Raw genomic sequence first — 20,688 nt, 5'->3', positions numbered from 1 at the left:
ACATGTCATATAAAGATATACAATTTATATATATATATATATATATAGTGGAACAATATGCAAATGCAGAATTGATTGACTTCAGATAACCACAATAGTTCTCAGAGGTATACATAAAGGATACAGTACAGACAAAAAACTTATATAGAATCATAGAATCATAGAGTTGGAAGGGACCTCCTGGGCCATCTGGTCCAACCCCCTGCTCAAAGCAGGATTCGCTAAATCATCCCAGTCAGATGTCTGTCCAGCCTCTGTTTGAAGACTTCCATTGAAGGAGAACTCACCACTTCTCGTGGCAGCCTGTTCCACTCATTGATCACTCTGTCAAAAAGTTTTTTCTAATATCTAATCTGTGTCTCCTCCCATTCAGTTTCATCCCATTGCTTCTAGTCTTTCCTTGTGCAAATGAGAATAAAGTTGATCCTTCTACAATGTGACAGCCCTTTAGATATTTGTAGATATAACAGAATGTAAATCGTACTCTCTATTTAACCCCTTGGGAGACAAGTTCTGTAATTGATGGATCCAATAGGACTCTCTCCTCTTCAATGCTAGGATCGGTTGCCCCCTCTTCTGGGAATAGAAATGTGCTCAATCACCTGAAATTTCAATTGGGCTATGGAATGCCCCTTGGTGATGAAATGAAACAGAACCGGTAATAACATATTCTTGCAGCAGATGGTAGATTTATGTTTTGAGATGCATTCCTTTATGGGATGTGTTGTCTCGCCTACATATAATAATTCAAAGGGGCATTTTATTAGATAAATCATGAAGGATGAGTCACATGTGGAATAATCTTTTACTGTATAAGTATACTGTAAAAGTTGAGTGCCAAGTTTTCTCTTGATATTACTCACGGGTTGGGATCCTACTTAGGCATCACTCACAGAAGTGCCACGTTATATTTTCTATACTGCAAACCAGTTGGTGACCTGGCACTTGCATGCGCTGCTGCAGCACTGCCAGAACAGCGTCAGCTGTAGCTGACATGTAGAAATGGGCGCTGACGTGGCATACCTTGAACAGAAGCTCTGGAAAATCTGTGTATGCTTTCAGAAACTGCTGAACTAATAAATTTAGTACATGTGCCAAGCATGGTACATGTGTGAGCTTACCAAACTTCACAGCCGACACTCGGTTATGCCCATCATCACACGACCATGCCTGGTTAGAGGTTCAGTTGCAGAAACCACATATCTGTCCAGTCTGCTATTTATTTAGATAACTTTGCCTTTATGTTCGATTTGTCTCCTATATAAATGAACTTCAGCAGAGCCAGTTGTCCCTTTGCTGAGGCAGTTCTGCAGAGCTCCCAGCTGATGTGAACGATGTGCTCTGAGATATCACATCAGAGGTGGAATTTGAGGAGGAGCAGGAGGGGGTGCAGGAACTGCTGTAGGAAGTGGGGAAACCCTGATAGAAGTAGGGCCAGCTATCCTCAGCGTTGGGAGCACATGCGCCATTCCAGGGTGTGACTTGGCCCCAGACTCCACAATATTCACCCAGTGCGCTCTCAGGGAAATGTCCCTGGCCACAAGTGCTTGTCCACATGTCGATTGTTAAGTGGATAATGATAGTAAGTGCATTGGTAAGGGCATGGGTGATGATCCTGGACACGTGCTGGCACAATGCAGGGAAGCCACACCTGAAGAAAAAGTGTGGGCAGGAGACAAAGTACCGAGGGACAGCTGCAGTCATTTGTTGGTAGAAATCCTTCATGTCTACAAACCTATGGCATGCAGCCTGGAAATGTGCCCGTTTAGCATTAGGGCCTGTGGGTGGGTGGCTGGGAACTTTGTTTTTCATTCCAAGGCCTGGGGTAGGGTCAGTTGAATGCTGGACTGTGACAAGGCTTTGAAAGTTCCTGATGATAGTAAGTCAGAATGTGCAAGTATAGGTGCAGAGCAGGTGGCATCTGCACCAGTATTTTGGATAGGGGATTGGCAAGGACCCAGCACAGGGGAAGAGGCAGTGGTGTCACCTGATGGCACCAATCATGGACCCAGGCATTCTGCCCACCGAGTCCGGTGCTTAGATGACATGTGCCTGATCATGCTGGTGGTGGTTATTTTCTTAGTCGTCAGGCAACAAATTGCCATTTTGGTTGTCTCAGAACTCTTTTAGAAAAAGTCCCAGACTGGGGAGCGCCTAACTCTATGATGGAGATATTCAAGACTGTCGGTGCTCTGCCGAACAGTAGCCAGTAGTGATGAGCAAGTGTACTCATTGCTCGGGTCTCCCTGAGCATGCTCGGGTGGTCTCCGAGTATTTTAGCGTGTTCGGAGATTTAGTTTTCGTCACCTCAGCAGCTGCATGATTTGCGATTGCTAGACAGCTTGAATACATGTGTGGAATGCCTGTTTGTTAGGGAATTCCCACATGTGTCAGCCTGTCTGCAAGTCACAAATCATGCAGCTGAGATTACGAAAACTAAATCTCCGAGCACGCCAAAATACTCAGAGATCACCCGAGGAACAATGCAACTCGCTCATCACTAGTTGCCAGCTTTCTCCCTCTGTCACCCCACTGCCTCTTCCTCTCTGTTTCAGTGCTTCCAATCTCTACCCTTCAGCACTGATAGCCTAGCTCTTTATGCCAACTTCCCAGGTTTTATTCAGCGACTTCATCATCCGCCACTTTGTCTTCCACCAATGCACCCTGGTCCTCCTGACTTAGTGGTAACTGTGTCTCATCATCACCATCCTCCTCCTCATTCTAAATTGGGAATTCACCATCGTCATGTCCTTGTGGCCGTGGCTGCTCTAAGTTTTGGGCATCACTAAATAGCACGTCATCCTGTCCCTCTTAGAGCATACAGTTTTTCGGAATGCCCTAGTTTGGGATCACTAGTTTCCTGTGATTCAACATGGTGGGAGGAAGGAGAATCAAGGTGATGAATAATTGATCCAGACTTTAGGCTGGCAAGACTGAACCGAGCGGAAGACCGTGTGGCGCTGCCAAGCCTGCTGGAAGCATTATCTGCTATCCAACTGACACCTGTTCACACTGCTCTGGAATCAGAAGCGGTATACTGAGCCTCCCTTCAAACTGGGACAGGAACCTATGTGTTGTGGATGGGCATGTTTCTTGTGCTCCAGCAACACCCATTGGCGCACCTGCCCCATGTCCTCGGCATCTGCCTGCACCATCATCAGCACCATCCTTTAATGCTCACCTTATGCATTTTTTAATTGCTAAGTCTCTTGAAACCAAGTTTATTTTTAATGAAAGTAAAAAAAATGGTCATGTGCAGCAATCAAAGCAGTTTTTGTGAATTTACTCCTCCATAATGTAACAGAAAGAAGGCAAAAGTGTATGGATGACAATCAAATTCAATCCAGAAAAATCTTTCAATGCTTTTTCTCAGTTTTAGAGATCACAGAAATGTTCACAGATCAAGTAACACTGTATGTCTGAATAAATGGAAGCCTACAAAATTTTTAAAAGCTTTTGTTCACTTTTAGACCTCACAGAAATATTCACACTGTATGTCTGAGAAATGCAGGAATATTCACAAAGTAACACTGTATGAAAAGTGGAGGCATACAATTTTTTTCAAAACTTTTTAGCAGTTTGACACAACACAAAAATGATCACAGACTACATATCAAGGTATGTCTGAGAAATGGAGACCTACAAAATTTTTAAAAGCATTTGTTCACTGAGATTGCAGAAATATTCAAAGACAATGTAACATTATGTCTGAGAAATGGAGGCTTACAAAATTTTTAAAAACTTTTTTCAGTTTTACAGATAACAAAAATGTTTACAGACCACATAACACTAGGTCAGAAAAATGGAGGCCTGCAAAATTTTGAAAAGCTTTTTAGCAAGTTTAAAGGTAACAGAAATGTTCACAGACCATGTAACAATGTATGTTTGAGAAATGCATGTCTACAACATTTTTAAAAACTTTTGTTCACTTTCAGATCTCACATAAATATTTACAAAGTAACACTGTATGTCTGAGAAATGGAAACCTATCATTTTTTTCCAAGCTTTTTAGCAGTTTGACAGATCACAGAAATGTTCACAGACTATGTAACACTATATGCCTGAGAAATGGAAGCATGCAACATTTTTAAAAGCTTTGGTTCACTTTTAGACTTCACAAAACTATTCAAAGACAAAGTAACATTGTGTGTTGGAGAAATGGAAGCCTACATCATTTCTAAAAGCTTTGGTTCACTTTTCTTTTAGACCTCACAAATATTCACAAGCAAAGTAACACAATGTATGTCTGAGAAATAGAGGCCTACAATTATTTTTCAAAGCTTTTTAGCAGTTTGACAAATAACAAAAATGTTCACAAACCACGTAACACTGAATGTCTGAGAAATAGAAGCCTACAAAATTTTTAAAAGCTTTTGTTCACTAAGATCACAGAAATATTTGTAAGAAGATGAGCCGAAACAGAGTCAGCGGTTTCTGGTGCACTTTGGGGCCCAAACTATCGGGACAGTCACCACTGTTGTCAAGGGAGGTTTCTTCTGGGAGGGGAGGACCTTCGCACTGGACAGCAGGGGGCATGGGGGAGATAAAAGGGACTGAGAACGGGATCGGGGGAGACTTGAGGGAAAGCGACAGGAGAATAAGGAGAACTGCTCCCACTGCTGACTTCACGTTATCCATACCCCAGCCCTCTGACTTTCAAATTGACTGTGTCACTACCGAGCTGTCTTTGGACCCTTCCTTGCTGGACAGCTCCTTCCTGCCAACAATTGCAGATAAGCTGACTTGTTCCGTTCCTAGAGACTACTCCAGAGGACCGCATGCTGCCGCAGTCTGTGAGCGTGCCCACAGTTCATGTTCGGCACCATTCCAGAGGAATCTACGTAAAGAACTGTTTCCACATTCCAGCGCACCCAAGCCAAGCGAGACTGGATACATCGGCATGGTCAGGAGATGGTGTTTTTCATTCCTCCATAAGAGAGCCAGAGACATTGTCCACGATCTGCGTCGCAGACGGGAGATATTCCAGCCTTTCCCCAACAAGAACTGCCATGATGCCCATTAAACTAGAGAGCTCCGAGCCTGGGGATGTCACCCGGAGCAAGAATGGAAAGGAAGGAGTAGTGAAAGTCCCACGAATCTGGTGTCTACATGCCCGTTGGTCTAGGCTGAGTTCAATGGCCAGGCTGTGCATTGCCTGGTGGATACCGGGTCTCAATTGACCATGATGCCCAAAGCATATTTCCCCCGACACTTCCCAGAAACTCTCAGGCCTGAATGGGGCCCGGTAGTAAAACTGACTGCAGCAAATCATCTGCACATCCCGGTCGCAGGGTTGGTGTGGATGCAGGTCACCTTGTGCTGGAAGGATCTTGGACGATGGGGTATCGTGCTGACCCTGGGGGAAACCGACCACGGTCATATCATCACCCTGGGAATGAATATCCTGAAAGAGTTTGGAAAACTGCTGAGCGATGAACCTTCTCACTCATCTTTAAAACAGTGGCGTCTGCACACTCTGCAGCGCCAGCTGTTTCAACAGTTAATCCAAGCAGCTCGGGTGCAGGAGATCTCCAGTCAGGGGGAAACGTTAGGAAAAGAGGTTGTGCCGGCAGGGGCGGACCTACCGCCCTTTCAGACCGTGCATTGCACGGGGGCCCCAGGGGAGAGGGGGCCCCTCCAGCCTCCAGCACCGCATGGCTAATTATGTCAAAATACAAATTAGCCATGTGTAGTGCAATGAGGAGAGCAGCGCTGCGGGAGGCAAAGGGGCCCCTGTGAGGCAGGGGGGCCTGCCTGCCCCCAGCGCTGACTCCACCCCCCCTTCCCGCATTGAAGGAGGCAATGATGGAGCCTGGAGGAGACAGCGTCAGCTGATGCTCCCTCTCCCATCATTCCCCGCTCTGCCTCTGACACAGCGGGTGCGCGATGACGTCATCACGCTCTCACTGTGTACCAGGCAGTGCAGGAGAGGAGGCAGGAGCTGGGAGCAACGCAGGCACGAGGAGAAGGTGAGGAGTGTGGGTTTTTTTTTTAAATCAGTGTGAGTATTGGACTGTGGGGCCATGCTGGGGGGGCTATATACCATGCTGGACTGTATCATACCATGCTGGGGGGGCTATATACCATGCTGGGGGGCCTATATACCATGCTGGGGGGGCTATACACCATGCTGGGGGGGCTATATACCATGCTGGGCTGTAAGGCCATGTAGGGGGGGCTATATACCATGCTGGGCTGTATTATACCGTGCTGAGGGGGCTATATGCCATGCTGGGCTGTATTATACCATGCTGGGGGGCTATATACCATGCTGGGCTGTAAGGCCATGTAGGGGGGGCTATATACCATGCTGGGCTGTATTATACCGTGCTGAGGGGGCTATATGCCATGCTGGGCTGCATCATACCATGCTGGGGGGCTATCATACCATGCTGGACTGTAGGGCCATGCTGGGGGGCTATATACCATGCTGGCGGGCTATATACCATGCTGGGCTGTATCATACCATGCTGGGGGGGCTATATACCATGCTGGGGGGGCTATATACCTTGCTGGGGGGGCTATATACCATGCTGGGCTGTATTATACCATTCTGGGGAGGCTATATACCATGCTGGGCTGTATTATGCCATGCTTGGGGGGCTATATACCATGCTGGGCTGTATTATACCATGCTAGGGGGGCTATATACCATGCTAGGCTGTATTATACCATGCTGGGGGGGCTATATGCCATGCTGGGCTTTATCATACCATGGGGGGCTATCATACCATGCTGGGGGGCTATATACCATGCTGGACTGTGGGGCCATGCTGGGGGCGCTGTATGCCATGCTGGGGGGGCTATATACCATGCTGGGGGGCTATATACCATGCTGGGCTTTATCATACCATGCTGGGGGGGCTATCATACCATGCTGGGGGGACTATATACCATGCTGGACTGTGGGGCCATGCTGGGGGGGCTATATACCATGCTGGGGGTGCTATATACCATGCTGGGGGGCTATATACCATGCTGGGTTGTATTGTACCATGCTCAGGGGGGCTATATACCATGCTGGGCTGTATTATACCATGCTGGGGGGGCTATATACCATGCTGGGCTGTATTATACAATGCTGGGGGGGCTATATACCATGCTGGGCTGTATTATACCATGCTGGGGGGGGCTATATGCCATGCTGGGCTTTATCATACCATGGGGGGGCTATCATACCATGCTGGGGGGCTATATACCATGCTGAACTGTGGGGCCATGCTGGGGGCGCTGTATGCCATGCTGGGGGGCTATATACCATGCTGGGGGGGCTATATACCATGCTGGGCTTTATCATAGAATCATAGAGTTGGAAGGGACCTCCTGGGCCATCTGGTCCAACCCCCTGCTCAAAGCAGGATTCGCTAAATCATCCCAGTCAGATGTCTGTCCAGTCTCTGTTTGAAGACTTCCATTGAAGGAGAACTCACCACTTCTCGTGGCAGCCTGTTCCACTCATTGATCACTCTAACTGTCAAAAAGTTTTTTCTAATATCTAATCTGTGTCTCCTCCCATTCAGTTTCATCCCATTGCTTCTAGTCTTTCCTTGTGCAAATGAGAATAAAGTTGATCCTTCTACAATGTGACAGCCCTTTAGATATTTGTAGACAGCTATTAAGTCTCCTCTCAGTCTTCTCTTTTGCAAACTAAACATTCCCAAATCCTGCAACCTTTCCTCATAAGACAGGGTTTGCAGACCGGTCACCATTCTGGTCGCTCTTTTCTGAACTTGCTCCAGTTTGTTGATGTCTTTTTTAAAATGTGGTGCCCAAAACTGGACACAATATTCCAGATGAGGTCTGACCAAAGAGGAGTAGAGGGAAATAATGACTTCACATGATCTAGACTGTATGCTTCTGTTAATAGATCCTAGAATTGCATTTGCCTTTTTTGCTGCTGCATCACACTGTTGACTCATATTCAGTCTGTGATCTATTAGTATACCCAAGTCTTTTTCACATGTGCTGTCACTTAGCCCTATTCCTCCCATTCTGTATATGCTTTTTTCATTTTTATTGCCCAGATGTAGTACTTTGCATTTCTCCCTGCTAAAAACCATTCTGTTAGTTGCTGCCCACTGCTCCAGTTTATTTATATCTTTTTGAATCCTCTCTCTTCTCTAGTATTAGCTATCCCTCCTAGCTTTGTGTCATCAGCAAATTTAATCAGTTTACCCTCAATTCCTTCATCTAAATCGTTGATAAAGATGTTGAACAATACAGGGCCCAAGACCGAGCCCTGTGGTACCCCACTTGAGACATTCTTCCAACTGGATGTGCAGCCATTTACGACCACTCTTTGGGTCCGATCACTAAGCCAGATATGAATCCACCTAACAGTTGCCTTGTCCATTCCATACTTAGTCATTTTTTCAATAAGGATTGTATGAGAGACTTTGTCAAATGCTTTGCTGAAGTCAAGATATACTATATCTACAGCATTTCTTTGATCCACCCAATCAGTGATTCCATCATAGAAGGAAATTAAGTTAGTCTGACATGACTTATTAGTTACAAACCCATGCTGACTCTGTTTAATCACTTCATTCTTATCCAGGTACTGACATACATGTTGTTTAATAATTTGTTCAAAGATCTTTCCTGGTATAGAAGTCAGACTCACCGACCTATAGTTGCCTGGGTCCACCTTCTTCCCCTTTTTGAAGATAGGAACAACATTTGCTCTTCTCCAGTCTTCTGGCACTTCTCCTGTTCTCCAAGAATTTTCAAAGATTATGGAGAGGGGTTCAAAAATTTCTTCTGCTATCTCCTTCAGTACTCTGGGGTGTAATTCATCTGGACCTGGAGACTTGAATTCATTTAGGTTAGCTAAGTGTTTCCTCACTATCTTTCTGTTTATAGATATCCTGGATTCTTCTATTCCCTTAATAGGACAGTGAAGAACAGTTGATGTTACATTTCCTTTCTGAGAGAAAACAGATGCAAAATAGGAATTTAAAAGTTCAGCCTTCTCAGCATCCTGTCTTACCATTTCATCATTTTCATCCTGTAAAAATCCTATAGCATCTTTGATATATATAGTATATAGCCCCCCCAGCTATTATACCATGCTGGGAGGGCTATCATACCATGCTGGGGGTGCTATATACCATGCTGGACTGTGGGGCCATGCTGGGGGGGCTATATACCATGCTGGGGGTGCTATATACCGTGCTGGGGGGCTATATACCATGCTGGGTTGTATTATACCATGCTCAGGGGGGCTATATACCATGCTGGGCTGTATTATACCATGCTGGGGGGGCTATATACCATTCTGGGCTGTATTATACCATGCTGGAGGGCTATATACCATGCTGGACTGTATTATACCATGCTGGGGGTGCTATATACCATGCTGGGGGGTCTATATACCTTGCCTGGGGGTGCTATATACCATGCTTGGCTGTATTATACCATGCTGGGGGGGCTATATACTATTCTGGGCTGTATTATACCATGCTGGGGGGGCTGTATACCATGCTGGGCTGTATTATACCATGCTGGGAGCTATATACCATGCTGGGCTGTATTAAACCATGCTGGGGGGGCTATATACCATGCTGGGCTGTATTATACCATGCTAGGCTATATAATACCATTCTGGGGGGCTATATACCATGCTGGGCTGTATTATACCATGGTGGGCTGTATACCATGGTGGGTTGGGCTATATACCATGTGGTGCTGGACTATATACTATGCGGCTGTGTTATATACCATGGGGGTACATTTTACATTATATTCTATAAGGGGAGGCTGTGTTATATAATATGGGGGCTACATTATATTCTATGGGAGGTGGGCTGTATTATATTCTATTTGGGGCTACATTACATTCTATAGGGGGCTGTATTATATTTATTATATTCTATGGGGGCTGCATTATACTATATGAGGAGGGCTACATTGTATTCTATGGAGGGGCAACATTATATTATATAAGGGTCTGCATTACTTTATATCCTATGAGGGGGTTGCCATATATTCTATTGAGGGGCTGCATTATACTATATGGGGGGACTGCATTATACTATATGGGGGGACTACATTATGTTCTATACAAATATTATATCTAGCCCTGCATAGCCTCAATATTAAGTAACAACAAATAACAAATAACTTTGTTGCCCTATGAAGGTTTGGGGGGCCCGAAAAATTTCTTGCACAGGGGCCCACTACAGTCTGTGTCTGCCCCTGTGTGCCGGCTCCACTCAACTCACCCTACCACCAGGCCATACCCTCCCTGTCCAAGCACATGCCTCGCTGGAAGGGGTGGAAGTACAATTGGAACCCTCGGTAATGGAACAACTGCCTGCAGGACTCTTAGTGGCCCGAACACTGGCCGTGGTATGAGAAGAGACGGTGCTTGTACGCTGCGCAAATTTGACAGACCAAAAGATTGTCGTTCCACACAGGGGTGAAGTGACGTAGGTAGTGGGTATGCCCGAAAAAGTCATACTGCCCCAGGTCATATACAGTAGTTGATGGTGAATCCAGAAGACCCGTGGTTGGTAGAGTTGAGCGACTTTGGTCGGATCGGGTTTCATGAAACAAAATTTGTTTCAGATGAAACTGGTCCGACTAGGGCAAAAAAAGTCGGAGTTTCGTCCGAAACCCGGCCCCAAAGCAAGTCAATGGGGAATAAAAGTCGGCATTGAGTGGATGAATGTCATCCGCTCAATGCCGTCTTTTATTTCCCATTGACTTGCATTGGGGTCGGGTTTCGGACGAAACTCTGACTTTTTTTGCCCTAGTCGGACCACTTTCATCTGAAACAAATTTTGTTTCATGAAACCCGATCCGACCAAAGTCGCTCAACTCTAGTGGTCGGTAAAGGTCACCGACTCTCCGACAGCCGAACCTCAATACATTAAGAGGGTCAGCACATACTGGAACAGATGCACGCTGAACTGTCTGAACTCATGTTCACCCAGGTACAACAAGTGGAAGCGTTACTGGGGTGATCCCAATCTGTTTTTGCAAATCATGAGGATGATTGCACCACAGCGATCACTCACAAGATACCAACAGGGGATGCAGCACCCATTTGAGAGCGTTGCTAGCAGATTCCCCCTCAGTTATATCAGGAAGTGAGAGAGATGCTTGGTCAGATGCTACAGGCGGGCGTCATTAGGGAAAGCCAGAACCCATGGGCAGCTCCCATTGTGCTGGTGTGGAGGAAGGATGGGACACTGAGGTTCTGTGTGGATTACCGCAAGCTCAATGCCTGCACTGTGAGGGACTCATACACTCTAACCCATATTGAGAAATATCTGTCTGCTTTGGGGAAAGCCAAATTTTTCTCAACGCTGGATCTTGGCTAATGGCAAGTGCCCATGTCGGAAAAGGATCAGGCGAAGACGGCCTTTATACTTCCTATGGGCCTCTTTGAATTCAACAGGATGCCATTTGGCCCGGCCAATGCCCCCGGTATGTTCCAACGACTGATGGAGAGGTGTCTAGGTGATTTGAACTTTGAGGCCACACTCATCTACCTGGATGACATCATAGTATACGCTGCCTCATTTGAAGAACATCTGTGGAGATTAGAGCAAGTGCTGAGCCATTTGCAGAAGTATGGGCTAAAGGTGAAACTCCAGAAATATCACTTGTTCTGGACCCAGATCGAGTACCTAGGTCATGTCATTTCCATGAAGGGAGTGAAGCTGTCACAGGAGAAAATTGCGGAGATTCGATATTAGCTGACCCCAGAGATCATAAAAGATGTCAGAGCATTTCTGGAACTGACGGGGTACTATCATCGCTTTGTGAAGAACTTTGCCCCGGTGGTTCAACCTTTACTCAAACTCCATCCATTGGGATTAAAGGCAGGAGACTGGGGCTATGTTGTTGCAGGTGTAGGATGGGAAAGAGAGGGTGATTGCCTACGCTAGTTGGTCCCTTCACGATTCTGTGCGCAACCTGGACAACTACAGTTCCTTTAAGCTGGAGTTGCTAGCGTTGGTGTGGGCCATGACGGAGAGATTCGTAGAATACCTGTCCGGCTCGGAGGTGCTGGTGCGCACTGATAACAACCTGTTAGCACATCTGGGGAAAGCTAAATTAGGGGCCCTGGTACAATGCTGGGTGGCCAGGATGGCAAACTCCGATATAGAATCACTTACAAAAGGGGGAAAGAGAACACCCATGCTGATGCCCTATCCAGAGCAAGACATGCGCCACCCGCAAGGAGTAAAGATGAGATGCTGGAGGGGGAGGAGGTTCCCCAGTTCCGAAAGACCGCAGGGACTGTGATGGCCACGCTGGACCAAATACGGACCCCTCATCATGAAAGAGTGTTGGGAAGATCTCGGGATGAGTGGGTCCGGTTGCAGCAGGAAGATCGTCAACTTGCGCTGTTTAAACAATGGGTGACACTGAAGAAGCTGCCTAGCCAGGAAGAGCGGAGTGCTCTGACTACAGAAGCATTGAACATACTCCGGCAGCAGAAGTGCCTCCAGATAAGAAACGGGCTGTTATATCAGAAGATGCAACTACAGAAGGAGTTGGGAACCTCCTGGGTTATGGTGATTCCAGAAACAGTGCTGTCTACAGTGGCCACTGAAGCTCAAAAAAAGGGGGCTCACTTTGGTCTTGAGAAAACTTTCCAGTGGCTACAGCAGTTTGTCTACCACCCTCGGCTAAGAGCAGCGGTTGAGGAGGCCTATAGACTCTGCCGTGCCTGTGAGTTGGCCAAATCCCCAGAACAAAGAGCTCCTACCCAAACGATAGTGACCTCAGCCCCCCTGGAGCAGTTGACCATCGACTATTTCACCATCAGGCTGGCACAGCAAGGATACGATCACTGACTTGTGATGGTAGATCATTTCATGAAGGTTGCGGCGGTGACACCCACCCGGGACCAAACGGCTGAGTCTGCTGCATATGCTATCTGTAAAAACTTAATTCAAGTATATGGATGAGGCAGCGGATCCATTCTGATCAAGGAGCCTGTTTCTTGGGAAGAGTAATGGATGAGTTACAACAGATCTATCAGTTCAACCAGTCGCACACCACACCGTACCACCCTCATGGAAGTGGGGCCTGTGAGTGGTTTAACTGTACTTTAATCCAGATGTTAAGGACCCTGGAAGATGATAGGAAGCTGGAGGTGGCTGAAGTATGTCTCTGAACTCGTGTAGATTTTCAACAATTGAGTCCATCAAACCACTGGTTACATACCTTACTCCCTACTCTTCGACTGAGCGGGGAAAGAAGTCATGGAGCTGGATCCAGGGGAGGACTACCTACGGACGGAGGTGTCTATCTGGGTCCAAAAAATCGCCACCATCTGCAGACCTTACATCGTCTAGTACAGGCTCAGATTGGCCCACCGGAGAATCGGAGGATTCTCCGGTGCTCCCAGGCACTGACACCTGCTGGCATACTGGCCAGCAAGTGCCTTGGGCCCCTACTGCTCCAAGGGCCCCCACTGCTCGAGGGGCCCCCAAGTCAGTGGGTATGGGGCCCCTGAGTCAAGAGGGCCAGCCCTGTGCCAGCTAGCAGCAGCGGGAGACAAGTTCCTGTCCCCACTGCTAAAGCGAAATGAATATTCATGCTTCTCCACCCCCCTATGGGCGTGGAGAGGCATGAATACCATTCCTCTTTAATAGCGGGCAGCCCATCCCCAGCACCGCACCACACGCACAGCACCGTATCACTCTCTCACACACACACACAGCACCAAATATACACGCAGACACACAGCACATCTCACCTCTCCGCAGCCGCAGCACATCCTGGCTTCCTGCTTTCTGGACGTTTCCTGTCTGACAGCCCAGCAGGATGACATCATCATCCAGCGTGCTGTATCAGAGGGAAAACTGCCGGAGAGAAAGAGGCTTCCGGGATGTGCTGCTGCTGCGGGGAGGTGAGTTGTACTGAGTGCCTGCATGTGTATGTGGTGCTGTGTGTGTGTGTGTGAGAGTGATACGGTGCTGTGTGTGTGTGATGAGTTGCTATGTGAGTGAGTGATGCGGACCAGTGCTCTGTGTGTGGGTGTGAGAGGGGTGGTGGGAGGCAATGATGGAGGTGATGGGCAACAATATTGGTGGGGGAGGCAATGATGGCAGTGGGGGAGACAATGATGGAGGTGATGGGCAATGATATTGGTGGGGGAGGCAATAATGAAGGTGATGGGCAATGATGGCAGTGGGTGAGGCAATGATGGAGGTAATGGGCAATGATGGAGGTGATGGATAATGATGTAGGTAATGGGCAATGATGGTGGTTGGGGAGGCAATGATGGAGGTGATGGGCAATGATGGCAGTGGGGGAGGCAATGATGGAGGTGATGGACAATGATGGAGGTGATGGGCAATGATGGAGGAGGAGGGAGTCAATGATGGAGGTGGGGGAGACAATAATGGAGGTGATGGACAATGATGTGGTGGGGAGAGGCAATAATGAAGGTGATGGGCAATGATGGTGGTGGGGGAGGCAATCATGGAGGTGATGGGCAATGATGGTGGTGGGGGAGGCAATGATGGAGATGATGAAATGGACAATGATGGTGGGGAGGAGGCAATGATTGAGGTGATGGAATGGGCAGTGATGGGGTGGTGGGGGAGAATGATAGGGGTGGTGGGGGAGAAGGCAATGATGGAGGTGGTGATGAGGACAATGATGAGGGTGGAGAGGGGCTGCATTATACTTTATGAGGGGGCTACATTATATTCTGATGGGGACTGCATTATTCTCAGGGGACTACATTATGTTCTGGGGGGCTACATCATACTATATGAGGGGGCTACAGTATACACTATGAGGGGGCTGCATTATATTCTGTGGTGGGGCTGCATTATTCTCTCAGGGGACTACATTATATTCTGGGGGGGCTACATCATACTTTATGAGGGGCAGCATTATGTCCTATTAGGGGGCTACAGTATACTCTATGGGGAGGCTGCATTATATTCTGTGTTGATGCTGCATTATACTATATGAGGGGGCTGCATTATGCCCTATGAGGGTGCTACATTATATTCTATTGTGGGGACTGTGTTATACCTTATGAGGAGGTTGCATTATATTTTGAGGGGTGCTGCATTATACCCTATGAGGTGGGCTGCATTATATTTTATGAGGGAGGCTACATTGTAATCTATGGGAGAGACTACATTATATTCTATGAGGGGGCTACCCCTCTATGATTCTACCCCAACCCCTGCTACATAATTAAGACGTGTGCTATCTTATATTATACACGGTTAGTAGCGTGTTTTACCGCACAATTGGTGGTCTTGTATTTATTTCTATGTAGCTACATAGTGGGTCCCAAGAATGATTTTCTCTGGTGGGCCCAAGGTGCTCCTGTCCGATGCAGGTCTAGTACAGACCTGGCTCCAGGAGCTGTAACACCCTGAGAAGATTCCTTTGCGGGGGGACAGATATCCAGGTTGGTGATCGAGTGTTGGTGTGGGAAAAATGTCCACGTGACAAGCTGGAAAATCAGTGGGAGAGTAGGCCATACAGAGTGAAGCATTGGGTCGGTATGGAGGGACCGTATATGAGATTTATCTGGAAGGAGAGAAGAATGCTCCCACTAGAGTGGTACATAGAAGGAATCTACATAAAGGACTGTTTCCACGTTCCAGCGCATCGGCACGGTCCAGAGACGGTGTTTTTCATTGCCCTGTAACAGAACCAGAGACATTGACCACGATCTGCGTCACCGTCGGGAGATATTCCAGCCTTTCCCCAACAAGAACTGCAAGCGATATGTTACCTTTTTCTTGTATACCTTTTTCTCATGCATTGTTTGTGTGCAATTTTCGTTGTTGCCATTACTGATCTTGTCTCCCTGCGTGGAGTATTCCTTGTATAATAACCTGTTCTAGTAAATCCTGTTAACCCCTTCTCTGCCTCCGGCTCTTCACTGAATCCAAGCAACCTCTCCTTTTACATTTTCACAAAGTAACAGTATGTATGAGAAATGGAGGTCTACAAAATTTTTAAAAGCTTTTATCAGTTTTACAGATAACAAAAACGTTTACAACCACGTAACACTAGGTCTAAGAATTGGAGGCATGCAAAATTTTTAAAAGCTTTTTAGCAGGTTTACAGATAACAGAAATTTTCCCAGACTATGAAACACTGCTTTTCTGAGAAATGTAAGCCTATACATTTCTTAAAAGCTTTTAAAAGTTTTAGGGTTCACAGAAACTTACTGCACACTACAGAATAGGGTATGGCTGAGAAATGTAACCCTGGAAAATGTTCAACTATTTTTGGATGTGTTATGTAACACAAAAAAAGGGCCTCACAACATATAGTACTTGATGGATCAAAATATATTAAATTTTTTAAACCTCCACAACACAAAAAATGCAGCTATATATTTTCCAATGAATGGACTAAACAGGCGTAATCACTGTATATAGACTGGTTTCTGTCACTCTTCCTGCTCCTGCGACTCTCCCTCATTCGCCTAAATGCAGATTGTATGTGCTTCAAATGATTGATTCTTAGAAGCGCTGTTAGTATGAGGGCTCAGCTTCAGCACCAGTTATCTACAGTCATGGCCAAAAGTTTTGAGAATGACACAAATATTATATTTTCACATGATCTGCTGCTCTCTGGTTTTTATGTGTGTTTGTCAGATGTTTTTATCACATACAGAAATATAATTGCAATCATATTATGAGTAACAAAAGGTTATATTGACAGTTAGAATGAGTTAATGCAGCAAGTCAATATTTGCAGTGTTGATCCTTCTTCTTCAGGACCTCAGCAATTCTCCCAGGCATGCTCTCAATCAACTTCTGGATCAAATCCTGACTGATAGCAGTCCATTCTTGCAAAATCAATGCTTTTATTTTGTCTGAATTTGAAGGTTTTTGTTTGTCCACCCGTCTCTTGATGATTGACCACAAGTTCTCAATGGGATTAAGATCTGGGGAGTTTCCAGGCCATGGCCCCAAAATCTCTATGTTTTGTTCCCTGAGCCATTTAGTTATCACCTTTGCTTTATGGCAAGGTGCTCCATCATGTTGAAAAAGGCATTGTTGATTGCCAAACTGCTCTTGGACGGTTGGGAGAAGTTGCTCTTGGAGGACATTCTGGTACCATTCTTTATTCATGGCTGTGTTTTTAGGCAAGACTGAGAGAGAGCCCATTCCCTTGGCTGAGAAGCAACCCCACACATGAATGGTTTCAGGATGCTTGACAGTTGGCATGAGACAAGACTGGTGGTAGCGCTCACCTGGTCTTCTCCGAATAAGCCGTTTTCCAGATGTCCCAAACAATCGAAAAGGGGATTCATCAGAGAAAATGACTTTACCCCAGTCCTCAGCAGTCCACTCCCTGTACCTCTTGCAGAATATCAGTCTGTCCATGATGTTTTTTCTGGAGAGAAGTGGCTTCTTTGCTGCCCTCCTTGAGACCAGGCCTTGCTCCAAGAGTCTCCGCCTCACAGTGCGTGCAGATGCACTCACACCTGCCTGCTGCCATTCCTGAGCAAGCTCTGCACTGCTGGTAGCCCGATCCCGCAGCTGAAACACTTTTAAGAGACGGTCCTGTCGCTTGCTGGTCATTCTTGGGCGCCCTGGAGCCTTTTTGGCAACAAGGGAACCTCTCTCCTTGAAGTTCTTGATGATGCGATAGATTGTTGACTGAGGTGCAATCTTTCTAGCTGCGATACTCTTCCCTGTTAGGCCATTTTTGTGCAGTGCAATGATGACTGCATGTGTTTCTTTAGAGATAACCATGGTTGACAGAAGAGAAACAATGATGCCAAGCACCAGCCTCCTTTTAAAGTGTCCAGTGGTGTCATTCTTACTTAATCATGACAGATTGATCTCCAGCCCTGTCCTCATCAACACCCACACCTGTGTTAATGGAGCAATCACTGAAACGATGTTAGCTGGGCCTTTTAAGGCAGGGCTGCAATGATGTTGAAATGTGTTTTGGGGGATAAAGTTAATTTTCTAGGCAAATATTGACTTTGCAAGTAATTGCTGTTAAGCTGATCACTCTTTATAACATTCTGGAGTATATGCAAATTGCCATTAGAAAAAATGAAGCAGTAGACTTTGTAAAAATTAATATTTGTGTCATTTTCAAAACTTTTGGCCATGACTGTACACTACAGGACTCTGATTCGTTATACTTTGCACTCACAGGACCGGACAAGCACTCTCTCCCTGCAATATGAAGTGTCACTGAGCTGTGCAATGGCGTCAGTGAGCTAAGGCGAGCCTATTCTTTAATAATCTCTGATCATGTCACATGGCCAGCCAATCACAATAATGCCACAACCAAGATGGCTAAGGCATTACAGTGACTCACAGGCAATCCCCGCATGCTTATTGGCTGCACCGCCCATTGCTCGCCAAGTAACGAGCACATCCGAGCACCATGATACTCATGTGATGATAACTGAGTATCAACGAGCAGGTTCGCTAATCCCTATTAATAACCCATTTTCTACTGCAGTTAAACATGTCTTTCTTCTGTTTGAATATATAAGTTAGACTCTTTCATCATATAAATTAATCATATTTTTGTATATACACATATAAGGATACATCATTCTCTATACTGCATTGAATATTTGACTATAAATCCTATAATGAGCCAAACTCCATATGTTGTTTAGTACTGTATATAGTTTATGTAGAAAATGAATCAATGTATGTCAGAAACAGTATCAGAATCTGCAACCGCAAGACACATACAATCTCTTCAGTAACATAAATTTTGGCCATTCAGTTTAGAGTTACAATTATATATATATATATATATATATATATATATATACTGCTCAAAAAATAAAAGGAACACTCAAACAACAGAATTTAACTCCAAGTAAATCAAACTTCTGTGAAATCAAACTGTCCACTTAGGAAGCAACACTGATTGACAATCAATTTCACATGCTGTTGTGCAAATGGAATTGACAACAGATGGAAATTATTGGCAATAATCAAGACACCCTCAATAAAGGAGTGGTTTTCCAGGTGGGGACCACAGAGCACATCTCAGTACCAATGCTTTCTGGCTGATGTTTTGGTCACTTTTGAATGTTGATTGTGCTTTCACACTCGAGGTAGCATGAGACGGACTCTACAACCCACACAAGTGGCTCAGGAAGTGCAGCTCATCCAGGATGGCAATCAATGCGAGCTGTGGCAAGAAGGTTTTCTGTGTCTGTCAGCGTAGTGTTCAGAGGCTGAAGGCACTACCAGGATACAGGCCAGTGCATAAATAATTTAAAAAAAGAACCCGGCGTGAGTTTTTCATAACCAGGCTGCAACACTGACACCTGGGGGCTACAACCCTCAGCTGTCAGCATTAGCAAGGTTGGTTATCAAGAATACAGGGGATCCCCAAGCTATTTTTTTTAATTATTTAAATAATTAAAAATGACGGCGTGGTGTCCCCCCCATTTTTGACAACACACCATGCTAAAGCAGACAGCTGAGGGCTGATAGTCTTAGGGTGCTAAGGGGCCCTTGATTTTTGCACCCCAGCCTAAAACAGCAGTCCTCAGCCTCCCAGAAAAGGTGCATCTATTAAATGAGCCAATTCGGGCACTTTGCCCTGCTCTTCCCACTTGCTCTGTAGAGGTGGCAAGTGGGGTTTATATTGTGGGGTTGAAGTCTCCTTTGTATTGTCCAGTGACATCAAGCCCATGGATTAGTAATGGTGAGACATTTATAAGACACCTATCCATTGCTAATCCTACAGTTGTAAGGTGAATACAAAGCCAGAATAAAGTCCTTTAAATGAAAGACTGACACAGACTCCTTTAGTGATTTTAAATTAAACTATGCTCACATCATTGCCCATTCCATTGAAGACCTCATCTCCCATAATAAAACAAAAATAAAAAAACAACCATATCCCTCACCTGTCCATCATTCTGTTCCACATCATAATCCATGTCTGGGGATAAACGGTTTTCAACCCAGCCAAGATGCGACCGTCTAGACTGAGAACCATCGATTAATGAGCTGATGCGAGCACAGCATCAGTGAGCAGTGGTGACGTCATCGATGTTACCGCCAGTCACTGAGGCTGCTTTCCAGATCGGGCCCCTGAACTCCGATGACCTCTGGGAGAGCCGTGAGACAGAATTATCGACAGGTGAGGAATATTGTTGGCTGTGCTGAAGTTCATGGTGTAGGTGTTTCACTGAGGAGCTGATGGAGAAAGCAGAGTAGGAGGTGGATGCAACATGTACAGAGAAACATCCAAAAAGCATCCATCAATTCTCGGTGGTGGTAGGACATGTGCCAAAACATTTTCTACAGAATGCCCAAATGCCACTACATTTACCCCAGTGGGCAGATAGGGAGATATAACGTCTTTGCCTGTGTGCCTAATTTTCTCCACAGCATGTTCTTGCAGGCCAAGGATGACCCACCTGGAAAACCACGTACTATGGTTCTCATGATCCTAACCTATTGTTACCCCTTTATACAGTGGGAAAACAAGTATTTAGTCAGCCACCAATTGTGCAAGTTCTCCTACTTTAAAAGATGAGAGAGGCCTGTAATTGACATCATAGGTATACCACAATTATGAGAGTCAAAATGAGAAAACAAATCCAGAAAATCACCTTGTCTGATTTGGCAAGGTTTATTTTGAAAATTATGGTGGAAAATAAGTATTTGGTCAACTAAAAACATGCAGGATTTCTGGCTCTCACAGACCTGTAACTTTTTCTTTAAGTGGCTCCTC

General features: G+C 45.8%; 1 long non-coding RNA gene across 1 annotated transcript in view; it reads right to left on the bottom strand.

Annotated features, from left to right (window-relative positions):
• LOC141070512 (uncharacterized) overlaps positions 1–20,688 on the bottom strand; it is a 92,072-nt gene that overhangs the window by 1,418 nt on the left and 69,966 nt on the right. The window lies entirely within an intron of this gene.

This window comes from Dendrobates tinctorius, unplaced genomic scaffold (assembly GCF_039654945.1).
Source record: "Dendrobates tinctorius isolate UK_male_01 unplaced genomic scaffold, ASM3965494v1 ptg000272l, whole genome shotgun sequence".
Taxonomy (NCBI): Eukaryota; Metazoa; Chordata; class Amphibia; order Anura; family Dendrobatidae; genus Dendrobates; species Dendrobates tinctorius.
Note: the sequence above shows the minus strand (reverse complement) of the source record. Positions and strands in the feature narration are given on the sequence as shown.